This window comes from Pinus tabuliformis, chromosome 5_2 (genome assembly GCF_031772625.1).
Source record: "Pinus tabuliformis cultivar Carrire ecotype Pingquan chromosome 5_2, CPIR1, whole genome shotgun sequence".
Taxonomy (NCBI): Eukaryota; Viridiplantae; Streptophyta; class Pinopsida; order Pinales; family Pinaceae; genus Pinus; species Pinus tabuliformis.
In genome coordinates, this window is record NC_142306.1 from 634,412,209 (window position 1) to 634,427,458 (window position 15,250).

General features: G+C 41.6%; 1 pseudogene; it reads right to left on the reverse strand.

Moving 5' to 3' along the window:
• LOC149160642 (putative leucine-rich repeat receptor-like protein kinase IMK3) overlaps positions 1 to 15,021 on the reverse strand; it is a 54,702-nt pseudogene extending 39,681 nt beyond the window's left edge.
• Positions 15,022 to 15,250: the final 229 nt, after the last annotated feature.

Here is a 15,250-nt window from a genome sequence, read left to right on the forward strand (position 1 = left end):
CTAATCCACTTTGAATCAGTCTCAATGGAGCTCCATCGACCTTGGATCCACCATATCCATGCAGGCAGGAAAATTCCAATCTATTAAATTGTAAAGAGAAAAATATTTAGGGTATGTGAAAACCATTAGGGACCCTATTGGTCAAACTCACATTGGCCACACAAAAATAAAGGGGCTTTTCTCATACTCCTTCTTATGACAAACCCAAACAATAAAAGACTTCATAGATCCTTCTTGTCCCTTTTTCCCATAGCAATATGAATCTGGTAAAGTCTCCCATAAAAATAATGAAGACTTTCATGTACAATGCCATGAAATATGTGTAACACCCCCCCCCCCCCCAACCCACGTCCACCCAAGAAACTGTCCATCCGGGTTAAACATGCGACGAGAGAGGCTACTATAAGGTATTCAACTTCCTTAGTGACCTTAAGGAAATGGAACTGATAGAACATATCAAATAAACCCATCCACATTAGCGACACCACCCTCAAGAGACATGTTAGAAACTCATACATCTTGTCCCTGAGGCCCATGGATGATTTAAGAAATTTAACTGTTGGTTTCTCTCAGCCTATATGAAAGACAACAACCAGAAGCCAAAGTCACTTTGATAGGCATGTGTGCCAGTGTTGTTGGGAAAAGTATCCAATACGGAATGACCCTATCCCACTCTAAGGGTGATATTACCTCAGCAACAATCAAAGCAAAGCTATTCGGGATTACTTCTTTATGAGATGTAAGAGAGGGGGGAAAGAGATCCACTAACCGTTATCTTCCGCTAATGATTGATCCAATCTTCCCTCTTTGCTGTTTGCTCCCAACTCCTTGCTCTTTTACTGGCCCAGCTACACCAAGATCCAGCAAAATGACAAGAGAGGGAAACTACAAGAAGCATACATTCATAATTGATTCAAGGATTAGAATAAATCAAATATACAAGTATCAATACGCCATGGAGACACATGCATATAGAAGAACCTCAAATGCTTTATTAATGGAAGAAGTAAAGTTCTGAGAGTGTTACAACCATAAGAGGCCCAATCCAACAACACCTCCCAGCAGAAAGAAATCTCCTCTTCACCTCCTTCAAAGCAATCACCCAATAGTTCTATACTCAAACCAACAACACTTCCTTACAGTCACAAGATTCCAGCCTCCATAGACCTCATGAGAGAGCTCTATATATAGGAGTTTTGGAGAAAGGATGAGTCAGCTTGAGGCTGGCATGAAGCTGACTAGTGTCCTCTCCCACTTCAGTTATTCTTCAGCTCTTGAGTCCACTTGGAGGTTCTTGCTTCCACTTGGAGATCTAGACCCTCTTACTCATCACCAGTCGAATTCCTTGATCCAAGTGTCACTTTGGAAGCTTCCTGGGCTCTGACACCTTGAGGAATGATTCTGCCACATGTCCAAACTCGTTCAGTGCAGGTAGCTAGTGTTGGAGTTGACATTCAGCGCAGGTAGCCAGTGTAGCAGTTGACATTCAGTGCAGGTAGCCAGTGTAGTAGTTGACATGATCCAGAATTGCCTTGTTTTTGAGTAATTTTCAGTGGAGAACTTATTTGGATTGCTGTGGTTACTTGGCCTTGTTCCTCTAGGGGTAGGAACAACATGTTTAGGGACTTTGGATCCCTTAGATTATTGACATTTCATGCTTCATGCTGTAAGGCACAAAAATGTCTATAACAGTTGCCCCCTAAAGTATGAGGTCGTTTATCAGGTGAAATGCTTTATCGGGAGGATCCGAAGTTCATTCAATCGTTGAGAGGTGACCTGTAATAAAATACAATACAATACATTATTTTTCATTCTGCTTTCATGATCTAGCTGAGGCGGGCATTCCCATGCTTAGCTTTACAAATTCATTTTGGTACATAGGACAGACGATTGTCTGATGGTAGACTGATAATTTTGGTGAAAATTATCATCCTTTGAGTAGGATGATCATCTGCTGCAATGATGTACATGTCAAATTTCTTTATATTTCCTGAATATATATCGCAGCCCGGATGGATGAAACTAGATCCGGGGTCTTCAAACTCGTTCGATCTTCACTCTAAGTACAAGTCGATCCATGTGAGAATTGCGTTGAAGTCGAACATGGAAAGACATCGCTTGATTATCTGTCAATGATGTAAACCGTTAACAAGCGCGAGAGGAATCACCGATAATGATAATGACCCTCAAGGTACTGCAGTACAATTCACGTGGTGTGAATAAAGGACTTGGTGTCGAACACCACGCAAAATCTTCTGGTCGAAGGTCATTGATGTATACCTGTCGCCGGAAGTGAGAAACTTGCCATTGAGGCATGCAAGCTTCAAAGTACTGAAGGGGTTGTTCCCAGATCAACTTCTTGGATAATGAGCTGAAGTCGACAAGAAGTGATCCGTCAAAGGAGGGCCTTAATGAATCCCACATCAGTGACACGGAACGGAGCTAATGATTTTAGCAGAGGTGAAAACAATCTGTGACATATGATTCAGGGTGGCGGTCATGAATGGATGAAGGATAATGTATGGCAGTGGATGGGACACGGTTGACTCTTTCTGAACAACATCTCTTGAACATATAACGACACTGATGCGATGGATCGGTAGCATTACCCCAAATGTGGATGGTTTGGCGAGACCATGGTGATGAGACCGGTGAATGAAACAACCCAACCCGATGCGATGCGGAGAAAAAGTGTCATGTTCAAGAGCGACTTGCTACCATTAAAGCTTTGAGGTTCTCCCAATTTTTCCCCAATCATTTCTGACCAGTACCTCTTTATTTTTGTCAAGCTTGAGGAGGATAACATATGCTTGTTCTATAACCTACCCTTCGGGCAAGCCCATCGCTATGTTTTAACGAGCCTAGCGATAGGGAAACTCGTTCTCATCTAAAGACAAGTTTGTCGCTATTTAATCATTTTAACGAGTCTAACGACAAGGAAAACTCGGTCCTTTTCATTTTTAGAGAGTCTGAAAAGGTACATAAAGTTAACTCCAAAATTCCTTTTTCGTCATCTAATCCCTTAAGTCCGAAAAAGTATAAAACAATACAAAAGGGATGAGTTTTCGATAACTTTAACGAGCCGAATAAAACAAGCGTTCGACCTTTTTGTGCAATAATCCCTCAGGTCCAAAAAGATTAAAATCTAGAGGAGGGATAGCTCTTCCAGTCCTTTTAATGAGCTGGAGGGCCAAAACTCGGCAAACTTTTCATATTTTACGAGTCAGTTGAAAAGAGCTTAAAGAAGACTCCTCTTTTGAGGAACGAGTGATAAACAGGGATAGCAGCAGATTCCAGGTACAGGTTGGAATTTTCCAATAACGGCAGTGTCACAAGGATGGCTAGGTGAAATCACTCTTCGCAGTTGTTCCTCAAAATGGGTAAACAATCATATGGAGGTGAACGATCGGCCAAATGAAAGTGGAGGTGGCAGGTGCAAAACACGACCAATGGCTTTTTATGGCTGATAAATTTACGATCACAGTGGTTATTTACCGGGATAGGTTCATTTTTTAACGAGCTTGAATGCGCCAAAACCTTGCTCAATCTTATGTTTATTTTTTAACGAGCATGAACTATGTGCTAAAACTGCTCGGATCTTGCGTTTATTTTTTAACAAGCATGAACTTTATGCTAAAACTGCTCGAATGTTTGCATGCCCCCAGTATAACAATGCAAATCGAGGTGCATGCCCCCCAAGCTTCATTGCATTCAACTTGGTGGTTGGAATGAAGGTTTACCTTTGAGATTTGGAAAGGGGATTGTTTTCATTTTTTAATGAGGTTGACATAGTAAATGAACTATCCTCATGACTCCTTGTTTCATTTTTTAACGAGGTTGACACGAGATAAGAGCCGTCCTCGGAGCCCACTGTATTTACAATATTTCTATTTACAGTATTTTTATATCCATTAGATATAGAAGATTTCATATTGTAGGTTTCCACTGTGGCCACTTGCATCAGATTACTTGCAGGCGGTAGGGCAAAAGTACCCATTAAGGCAGGGTCTTTTAGGAGGCCTACTCAAATATTTTGAAGCGAATGATTGCTTCCATGGATCATTGGAATGCTTCCTGCAACTTGTGAACTATCGGGGAGGAAAGTTTGTTGGTCGACGACTGTAATTCCTCCTTGAAAGGGAAATGCAATCTTCCGGAGGTAGGTCGACACAACTGCGGCCATGGCATATATCTAGGGCCTTCCCAGTAGGATGTTGTAATCGAGGTTTCCGTCGATTACTTCAACATCAACTTCTACTGTTTTGCCCCCCAGCTCAACTTGCAAGTTACTTAAATCCCGTATGGAGTGTATGATTGTCCATCAAATGCTTTTAACATCGTCAACGATTTCGACAAGGGTGGTGAGCCTAAATTTTTCCAGCAACTCATCGACATAAGACATGTAGATGCCCCCTCATCAATAATTGTCCGATGAACAGTTTTGTTGAGGGCTTTCACTTGAATAAGGAAAGCTAGTTGAGCTGGTAACTGAGGGTCATATCCTTTATGATCAAAGGCCACGAGATTGGAATCCATTGGGCCAATGGCACCTATTGCTGATAATAAAGCTTGCTCTTGGGAGGGGTAATTTTGCGGTACCTCGAGTGTCGACATAGCGGACGACGATTGAGCCAGGTCCTCTATTATATTATAATTCTGTGCTATTTTTGCACGAGGATTAAGTGTCAATTTGGGTACTACTCCCTTTGGCGACTTTATCATCTGTTCAAGAACGATGGGTGGCACAACTTTGGTCAAAGTTGTCGTCGAACTACTAGGTTGTTCATCAGCCTTGTTATTCGACCGCTGTGGATTCCCGTAATCTTTATTCCTTGTCAAAGCATCATTCTGTTGCTTTGAGGTAGACAACATAAGCACTTGGGATCGGGAAGCATTTTGATTAGCAACCAGATTTTGACCTGGATTAGGAAACGGATCAGTCAATACTGCTGGGGTTTTTGAACTCTTAAAGAGTTTCTTAACTTCAGCTATATGTGGACAATCTTTCGTCCAATGATCCTCATCCCATATATGACACCTTGCTGGGGTTTTCCTTTTTCTCCCTTTCTTTTTCTTCTTGCCCCCTGGTTGCTTCAGTTGTTTGCCCTTGTCGGTCGACATGGCGTTTACTTCTGAGGTAATAAGTTCTTCATTTTCATTTTGACTATAAATTTTGTGCTTGCCAATCACGCCATCGCCGACGTGAGAGTCATTGTTTGATTTAGGAGGAGGAGGAATTGAAAATTCCGGTCTAGGAGCGTCGGGTATTTTGTCGTAGAGCATGCCGGACTGAGTATAAACTAAGTCCAAATACTGTGCACGAGCGATAACTTGCTCCTCTGTTACAACTCCCCCCTTGGCCACATCTTCCGTTATAGCAGGAAGTAACGACTTTATAAACCATTCAGCTAACAGCTGATCGGGAACATATGTTTTCACCATCCTACGACGACGACGCCACTCATGTATATGATCAGATATGTGGGTGGCAGTCGTCTGTTTGAAGTTGGTAAGGAGTTCTGTTCCCATTTCATACCTTATCGGTAATTGAAAATGGGTTAAAAAGGTTGTGGCTAAGGTAGTGAAGTTGTCGAACGAAGCTCTAGGCAATTCAATGTACCATTTTGCCACTGGACCCGTTAACGTCCTCTGAAAGAGGCGAAGTCTTATCGAATCATCATTCAGGGTGTTCGATGAACACCATAGATGGAATGTCATCACATGATTCGACGGATCTTCACCCGGATTTCCATTAAATTTAGGAATATCTGACGGAATTTTATGCGGAATTGCTGGCCACCAAGGAGCATAAGCAATTGGATTATTCGTCAGCCGGTTTAGATCTGGTAATTCTAGAGATGCTGCAAAGGGAAACTGTTGGTTCAGGTTAGGCGAAGCATATCCAGGATAAGATGGTATCGCCTGAGCAATGGGTCTTTGCAGACCAGCATAATGCTGGCAACTTTGACAAGGTTGATGGGCATAACCATTATAGCATGGTTGCCCATTACTTACAAAGACTTGTTGCTCAGGTCCTTGATATGATTGTTGGAACGGCGGTTGTTGAGATTGAACCAGCTCTAGTTGTTGGACCATTTGCTGTTGACCAATACTGGATGATTGACCAAGATGAGGAGTCACAGTACTTGTTTGAGCCTGAGTCGCTCCAGATAAGGAGGCACTACCCTGAGATTGTGATTGAGTCGTTGAGACAAGAGGCTTTTGTATTGCAACCTGAGAAACTTGGGGTTGACATACAACAGGTAGCGCTTGTACTAGCGACACATTCACCATAGCAGGTGTGGTGGGAATATCCGACACAGGGTGTACTGGTTGCATTGACTATACAACCCCTGGTTGTCGAGGCAGTATTGGTACCCAACCGCTGGATGTAATTCCAGTTTGACCTGAACTTTGTTGTAAAATCCCATATGGTTGTTCTCTAGGAGAGATTCTGGGTTCGATCCCCAGTGGAGTCGCAAATTTGTTGTTGGGTAAAGTATCCAATACAGAATGACCCTATACCACTCTAAGGGTGATAGTACCTCAGCAACAATCAAAGCAAAGCTATTCGAGATTACTTCTTTATGAGATGTAAGAGAGGGGGGAAAGAGATCCACTAACCGTTATCTTCCACTAATGATTGATCCAATCTTCCCTCTTTGCTGTTTGCTCCCAGCTCCTTGCTCTTTTACTGGCCCAGCTACACCAAGATCCTGCAAAATGACAAGAGAGGGAAACTACAAGAAGCATACATTCATAATTGATTCAAGGATTAGAATAAATCAAATATACAAGTATCAATACGCCATGGAGACACATGCATATAGAAGAACCTCAAATGCTTTATTAATGGAAGAAGTAATGTTCTGAGAGTGTTACAACCATAAGAGGCCCAATCCAGCAACACCTCCCAGCAGAAAGAAATCTCCTCTTCACCTCCTTCAAAGCAATCACCCTATAGTTCTATACTCAAACCAACAACACTTCCTTACAGTCACAAGATTCCAGCCTCCATAGACCTCATGAGAGAGCTCTATATATAGGAGTTTTGGAGAAAGGATGAGTCAGCTTGAGGCTGGCATGAAGCTGACTAGTGTCCTCTCCCACTTCAGTTATTCTTCAGTTCTTGAGTCCACTTGGAGGTTCTTGCTTCCACTTGGAGATCTAGACCCTCTTACTCATCACCAGTCGAATTCCTTGATCCAAGTGTCACTTTGGAAGCTTCCTGGGCTCTGACACCTTGAGGAATGAGTCTGCCACATGTCCAAACTCGTTCAGCGCAGGTAGCTAGTGTTGGAGTTGACATTCAGCGCAGGTAGCCAGTGTAGCAGTTGACATTCAGTGCAGGTAGCCAGTGTAGCAGTTGACATGATCCAGAATTCCCTTGTTTTTGAGTAATTTTCAGTGGAGAACTTATTTGGATTGCTGTGGTTACTTGGCCTTGTTCCTCTAGGGGTAGGAACAACATGTTTAGGGACTTTGGATCCCTTAGATTATTGACATTTCATGCTTCATGCTGTAAGGCACAAAAATGTCTATAACGGCCAGTGTCCTTGGACTTTTTCCAGTAGACCTGTGCTAGCGTCCCCAATATTTGAGCCACTTTTCTAGCCCACAGTCCCAACCTATGCCCAGAATTTGTTATAACCTTCAAAATCAATCAAAGACGTGATGAAATATAAACAGATAAAAAATCAACCTCAGGACTAGGCTTGAGCATCCCTAAACAGGACTAACATTCTGTCAAACACTTGGCATCAATGCAACCTATAGGTCTAGGATACAAGGTAGAGCATAAATGACTAAAATAACTTATGAAACATAACCAGAAGGATCACCTCCTTTTCCATTGAGCTATTATATCATCAATCAGATCTTGCACCCATCCATTTAACAATTACAGGTAAATGCATGAAATAACCATGATATGAACCAGTTATTTAACCATGCTTATTCCCCTCATAAAACCATATAAATATCAGAGATGTGATAGCCATTAAATTCACATATAAACTAGTGAAAATGTAAGAGAACTTAGATTTTATTAATTATACTCAAGTCTGACTAGGTTTGGGACTTCCACGTACCACTGGACCGTATACATGGCCGAACCAAATATTTCTTTCAGCCAGGCAACACCATGCCATATTGCAAGCACGAATGTGGGATCTCATAACACAACCCATCCATGAAAAACCAAGGGAATCGAGAGGTTAAACCATCTCCACCCTCATCAAACTATGATCACACCAAAACCGATGCTCCAATCACAACTGAACCAAACTTGGAATTTCATCTGGAATCCATCACTAGCATTGAGAAACTTTTCATCCCCTTGTCTCTTAGAACTTACATCAATCTTATCCCAGATCAGTAGGCCATAAAATGAAACCAATCTCTCAGTCTTTACCACAATCCAAACATGGATCACTAGGTCCTAAATGGAGGCTTTTCCCTCAGGATTTACCATGTATCCCACCAAAAATAGTCAAGTGATTCGTAGGCCTTTGGGAATGAAATGAGAGACCACTTCCCGATTACACAATCCATATGGAAAACCAAAGCTTAAAACTGAGATAAAAATGCCAACATAACATGGAATCCGGAAAGAGGAAAGGCTAGGTTGAAAATCACTTTCAGAACCTGACAAAACCATGACACAGATAACAAGAGAACCATACACCAACATGAAAATCCATGCATGTCTAAACCAGCTAGGAAATCACATATGAAAAAGGTCACTTGCAAGTATTCCTGTTGAAGTTGCTTGATCCTTATCTCCTTTCCTTGATCCTTTCTTTCCTTCCTTTCGCTTTCCTTGCTTTTCCTTTCTTGATCCAAATCTAGAGTGCCAAGTGACCAAGAGTAAGAGAGAGAGAGTGAATAATAAGAGAGCTCTAAAATTTAACTGAGAAAAGGTGACCAAGTGATCTTCAAAAGCCTTTTTATTAATGAGGCCTCTATTTTCTTCATTTTCCATTATTTTCCTTTAATTCTTCCTCACATGCAACCTGTGACCTTATACCTTATTTTTTTTTGCTGAAGCAAGAGTCGTACCTTCTAATTCATTAAATCGGAAAAGAAATTACATAGAATACACTATTCCATGAGGAACTGTGGACCAAGGAAAAACTATTCAGCTCAGGCCCCCTCAAAAGATAGACCATGCTGAGGCCGTATGATTTTGCCACATAAAACCTACGAATGAGATTCAACTCGGGCCGACAACAAGTACACACTTTAAATTTAGAATCAGACCTTAAGAGGAAAAAGGAACCAATCTAAAAGGATTTTGGGTCCAAAAGGGGATTATCCCATGAACTTGTAGAACGTGCGAGAATCATCGATTCCCACCATGAAACGAAACGAGCACGGAATATATTCCTCATCCAGACTTGCATCCTTAATCTCAACCGTCAAATTTCCACGCCTGATCCAATGGCAGTGGAAGATTTTGCAGTGTGTAGCAGCACAACATTTAACGACCTGGACCCACCTACATGCTCAATCGTTCCTGACCATAGATTTGCCTTGCTTAATTCGATGGCCGAGGATCATATCGCACGGGTCTATAGCACCGAACAATAGCACATAATGAGGGCGGTAATTAATCCTTCCCCTTGGCCATGTGTAGCTTGATAAGTGGAATCGCTTCCATTTCGGAAAAAATGCTTCCCGCTTGAAAGGCCTGCGATGAACCATATACCACCACGAGAGTGGTTTTACGTCCATAGAAAGAAAATCGGGGGTGTTAAGGCCGCCGAGAAAGCCAGGATTCTGGCCCCTTGCACCCTCCCCTCTACTCCTGTACTTGAAGCATTGTAAGATGATACTCTATCCATCCGGCCAAACCTCAGATAAATAGATTCTGTCGAGCAGCTTCCACCTGGAGCCTCTGTGTTTGTACTTACCAGGGTTGCAGAGGCCGACAATGGCCTGCATCCCACAAAAGACCAGTCTGTGAAAAAAACAGCAATTCATAATGAATCCAAGTCATCTAGACCCCGCCTCCATGGCTCTATTTCGAAACACCATCCTGTCTTCATCTGCCTTGTCGTGACAATGCGCCTTTAATCTATCCTAAGGCATCTCTTACCAACCCATCACGACCCTACTTTCAGAACAGATCACTCCTTGATTGGCCAGAATATCCGCCAATTTATTGGCTGTTCTTCGCACATGGTTAAAACTTACTGTACGAAGGCACTGGAGGTGAAGCTGAATCCGTTGAAAGACCTGGATCAGCCTCCAATGTTTTGAGACTTTTTCCAGCACCGTGCCACAACTTATTCTTTTGATCGAGTTAATGATTAACTCAGAATCAACTTCGACAATCACATTTTGGCAGTTATCCTGCTCCAGGAAATCTAAACATTGCTCCAGAGCCATTAATTCTGCCATATTGTTAGTGGCTCTTCCTAAATGGAAATGGAAGATGAAAATAATACTTCCATCTTCATCCCTTAACGCCCCTCCAAAGCTAGCAGTACCCGGGTTGCCTTTTGAAGCCCCATCAATGTTGTATTTCAAAAAACCCTGAGGGGGAGGATGCCAAAAATCCTGCTCAGTATCCATTTTCATTACCTTCCTATCCAGGCCCTGAGGAATAAGCCCCTGCATACCCAGCTGACGGAGAATCCACATTTCAGCTTCTGAAGGTGGATTCTTAGGGGGATTTCGCACTGTAGTGCCAACTGTCTCCTTAAGCTGTTTTAAGATCTACTCAAAAAGGCGTTGGGAGGGACTCTTTTCATTTTTGAAGATTCTATTGTTCCTTTCTTTCCAGACATTCCATATAATGAAGCTTGGTGTAAGAGCCCAAGCTGAGCCAAGAATTTCATAATCAGAAAAGTTTCATCTCCAATTGTTTAGGGTATTGATAATACTCCCTTTGTCCTTGTCGGTTTGTTGGAAAATGGTGGCAAAAGTATCCCACAACTTGGAGGTGAAAATGCAACTATTGAGAAGGTGCTCCATTGTTTCCTCTTGGGCTTCACAGAGCTGGCATCTGGAAGGCCCCAGAACACCCCTCTTCTTAATGTTATCCCAAGTCAAAATTTTCTTATGATGAACCAGCCACATGAATAGTTTAATCTTCATCCAACCTTGATGCCTCCATAGGTTCTGCCAAATCCTATCCGGAACATGGGAATCCAGCTCAAGGGGAATGCGTTTTGCCTCCTTAGGATTAAAGGTACCCTCATTATTGTTGCCCCATCTAAGTTGGTCATGCCCCCCATCACTAAAATCTTCCTTTGTTCCAACATTTACATAAGTGCCTATGCTTTTTCTTTCAAGGGGCTGTCATCCCTGTACTCAATATTCCTCCACGTTCCCATTTTCCTATACTGTTGGTTTGATCCCAAAAATATTTTACTTTAGATAACCCTTTGGTGTTTGTCTCTTTCTTGAGGTCTAGAAAGTCCTCTTTTAATAGTATAGGTTCTTGCTACCATTTATCCTCCCAAAATAAAGCTAGATCTCCCTCTCTGATTTCCCAGAAGCTGTTGTTTTGTACAAGGCCTCTGTTCTCCCAGGCCTTATTCCAGATGTGTGAGCCCTTTATACTTCCAAAAATCCTTATGTGATCATTGTTTTTCCAAGTGTTTCCATATTTTTCTTTCCAGATACTAGCCCACTGAACCTTTGGGTCTTTTACCCACTGCCACCATAATTTTTCCCCTAAAACCTTGCTTAGAATCTCTGGATCATCCAAACCAAGACCCCCATCATTTTTGGGTTCGCAGATTTTTTCCCAGGCTATCAAGGCCCATTTCCTTCTTTCCTCCCCCTTACCCAAAAGAAAATCTCTTTGGATGGTTATGAATTGTTGCAAGGCTCCCTTTGGTGTTGGGAGTGCTGATAGCATGAAGATTGGGATTGATTGAAGAACAACCTTTGTAAGCACCAACCTACCAACCAAGTTTAAAGCTCTAATAGTCCATTTCCTGATTTTATCATGCATTTTATTAATCACTGGCTCCCAAATGCTCTTGTGCAAAGGTTTAGCAGTTAGAGGAACTCCCAAATATTTTGAGGGGAGGACATCCCTTTGAAAGCCTAGAATTCTAGAGATATTCCTCTGAATAAAAATATTGGTATTAAAGAAAAAAATCTTAGATTTGGAGAGATTAACTTCCATACCTGTAGCCATGGAAAAGTCACTCAGGATTTGTTTATACGCAAGAGATTCTTTGAATGTGGGGATTCCCTGTAGCATGGTATCATCAACAAATTGTTGATGAGTCAAGGCCTGTCCATTCTTAGAAAGTTGGAGACCCTTAATCTTACCAACTTATTTTGCATGCTTGATAGACCGACCAAGTCCTTCCATCATGAGGATGAAGAGAAAGGGAGAGAGTAGGTCTCCCTGCCTGAGGCCTCTTGAAGGAATAAAAGTCTCGGAGGGAGAACCATTAACCAATATTGAAAAGTTGGAAGAAGTTACTAGGGCCATGACCCATATAACCTAGTTATGATTAAACCCAAAAGCAATAAGAACCTTCCTGATATAGGTCCAATTCAACTTATCATAAGCTTTGGCTAGGTCCAATTGCATGATCATTCCAGCCTTCCTATTGCTAGTCAATGAGTGCACCACCTCATGTGCTTGAATGATGTTATTGAGAATTTGTCTGCCTTCCACATAACCAGATTTTTCCACAGAAACTAGTGTGGGAAGAAGAGGTTTGAGTCTATTGGCCACAACCTTGGATATTATCTTGTATACCACATTGCACAAAGCTATGGGTCTAAACCTGTCTGGAGTTTGAGCATTGTCCTGTTTAGGGATCAGGGAGATGAAGGAGGTATTGAGCACCTTCAAAATAGTTCTGTTCATCCTGGAATCTTCCACTACATTCAGAATGTCCTGTTTAACAATATTCCAGCAAGCTTTAAAGAAATCCACATTGAAACCATCAGGGCCTGGCGCTTTACCATTTTGCATTTCTTTGAGGACCTCTCTAACTTCCTCTTTAGTCACTGGCTTATTAAGGTTGAAATTATCCTCTCTAGACACTAGCCTAGGTATCTATCTTGTTAAGTCCCTAATGAAATGCCCTCTATCTGAAATGGTTTCCTTTGCTATACCTCGAAAGTGCTGAACTAACACAGCTTCTATTTCCTCATGGGAATTAAGAAGATTCCCTCCCTCGTCCTTGATCGAAGAGATCCTATTATGAGCTCTGTTTGCCATGGTGGATCTATGGAAAAATATAGTGTTTCGCTCTCCTTTTAGCCATTGAACTCTAGATTTTTGTCTCCAAAAAATTTCCTCTTGTTTACATAAATTCTCCCAGTCTTGATGATGTTTGGTGACTTGATCACTTCTGACTTTACCAAACCCATTCGTGATAAGGGCTTGGTTGAGTTCCTGCATTTTATCTTCAATAGATTTGTTTTCTTCAAAAATATTGCCAAATTCATTCTTGTTCCATTCTTTGAGCCTGAGCTTGATGTGCTTTAGTCTTTTGTGTAGAAGGAACATTCTTGTACCCTGAATATGCAAATCTTCCGACCACCAATTTGCAATGTTGCTAATGAAATCTGGGTGGGTGACCAAGATGTTCTCAAATCTAAAAGGTTTATTCCTAGGGGTACCAATGCCCTGAACCTCTAGTTGAACCGACCAGTGATTTGAGCCTCCAAAGGGGAGAAATTTAGCTATCATTTCCTTGTCAATGAGCATAAGGGCCTGTGAGATTATGAATCTGTCTAACTTTGATGCTACTTGAGACTCTCCTCCTCTTTTATTGTTCTAAGTAAAGAGACCATTACTCATATCAATGTCAGCTAACTTCAAACTGTCTATAAAAGTTTGAAATGCTAAAGAGTCTTTGCTTAGAGTTCTAGTTCCCCCTTTTTTCTCTGAGTGTAAATTCTAAAAAACCGAACCACATAAATCTACAATTCATTATTGTGATTTGATCATGTTGAAGTCCCCCCCCCCCCCCCCCATGATCCATGGTATTCCTGCATGTCTGTCTCTGAGATCCACAAGAGAATCTAGAAACCTGAGTTTATCATCCATTCTTTGAGGGCCATAAACATTCATGACCAGATAGGTCTCACTATCTCCCACTGGCTGAATAACCACTGATAAATAATTCCTAGATGCCTCAGCATCTATTATGCCAATCTTTTGGGGGTTCCAAAGAGTGAGTATGCCTCCTGTTGTATTCTCTGCTTTGACTTCTAGAAACTCAAATCGATTGAGCCATTTGCTATGTATTTCTTTTATTTTTTGAATGGAACATTTAGTTTCCTGGATGAAGATCATATCCGAAGCTGCTTGTTTCATTCTATTACTAAGTAATCTTTGTTTTCTTTTACTACCTAGACCCCTGATATTCCAAGATGTGAACTTCATTATTAAAGATTTGTAAAGGAGTAGCTAGTTAGGTCTTTCATCTTACCTGAATCTATCATCAGCTTTCCACATTCCATCAATAGCTCGTTTTGTTTTTTCTTGCCTCTTTTCTTTCCTGGGTTTCTAGGTGCTAATCCTGGTGTGGTTTTCATAGTTTTCACACCTTTGTTACCCTGCCTTTCATTGTTTCTTTGCCTCTCCAGCCCTTTAGCCTAAGTTTTCCATATGAACAGCTGTTGTACTCTATTGAAATCTTCTTGAGGTAACGAGTCTACCCCTCCCATGGTTCCCTGTTTCAAGAACCCTTCCAGATCTAGGTGTTCTCTATCAAGAATCTCCTGTAGTTCGTGGTCCTCCATTTCCATCTCACTCTGGGTCATTTCCTGGTCCATTTCTAGTTCTACATTTCTCATCATAGTGTCTTTCTATTTATTAATATCCTATGTTTGTTCACGGTCGTCTTCTTTCTCCTTCTCCACTGGACTTCCTCCCATTGCCTGATCTACTTTTGGTATCGATTCTTCTTCTTCGAGTACTTGGAACTTGCTTTCACTAGCCTGTTGCCCTGCTGCTTGATGTTTCTTTGGCCCCCTTTTGCCCCCTTTTCCTCTGTGTACCACTTTGCGAAAGCTTTCAGTATCTTTCATTGTGTTAGCCTTACTCTTGTTCTCTATTTTACTAAGAGGGCAGTCTTTGAATAGGTGCCCATGCTCATGGCATCTGTGGAATCTAAATGGAATATGTTCATAATCTACTATTTGCACCCATTATTCATCAAAAAATTCCAAGATTACCTCATCCGGTAGAGCTCCAGAGAGATCCATCTCCACACATATTCTTGCAAAGGAAGTGTATTTTCCCCTTCTGGTGGCCTCA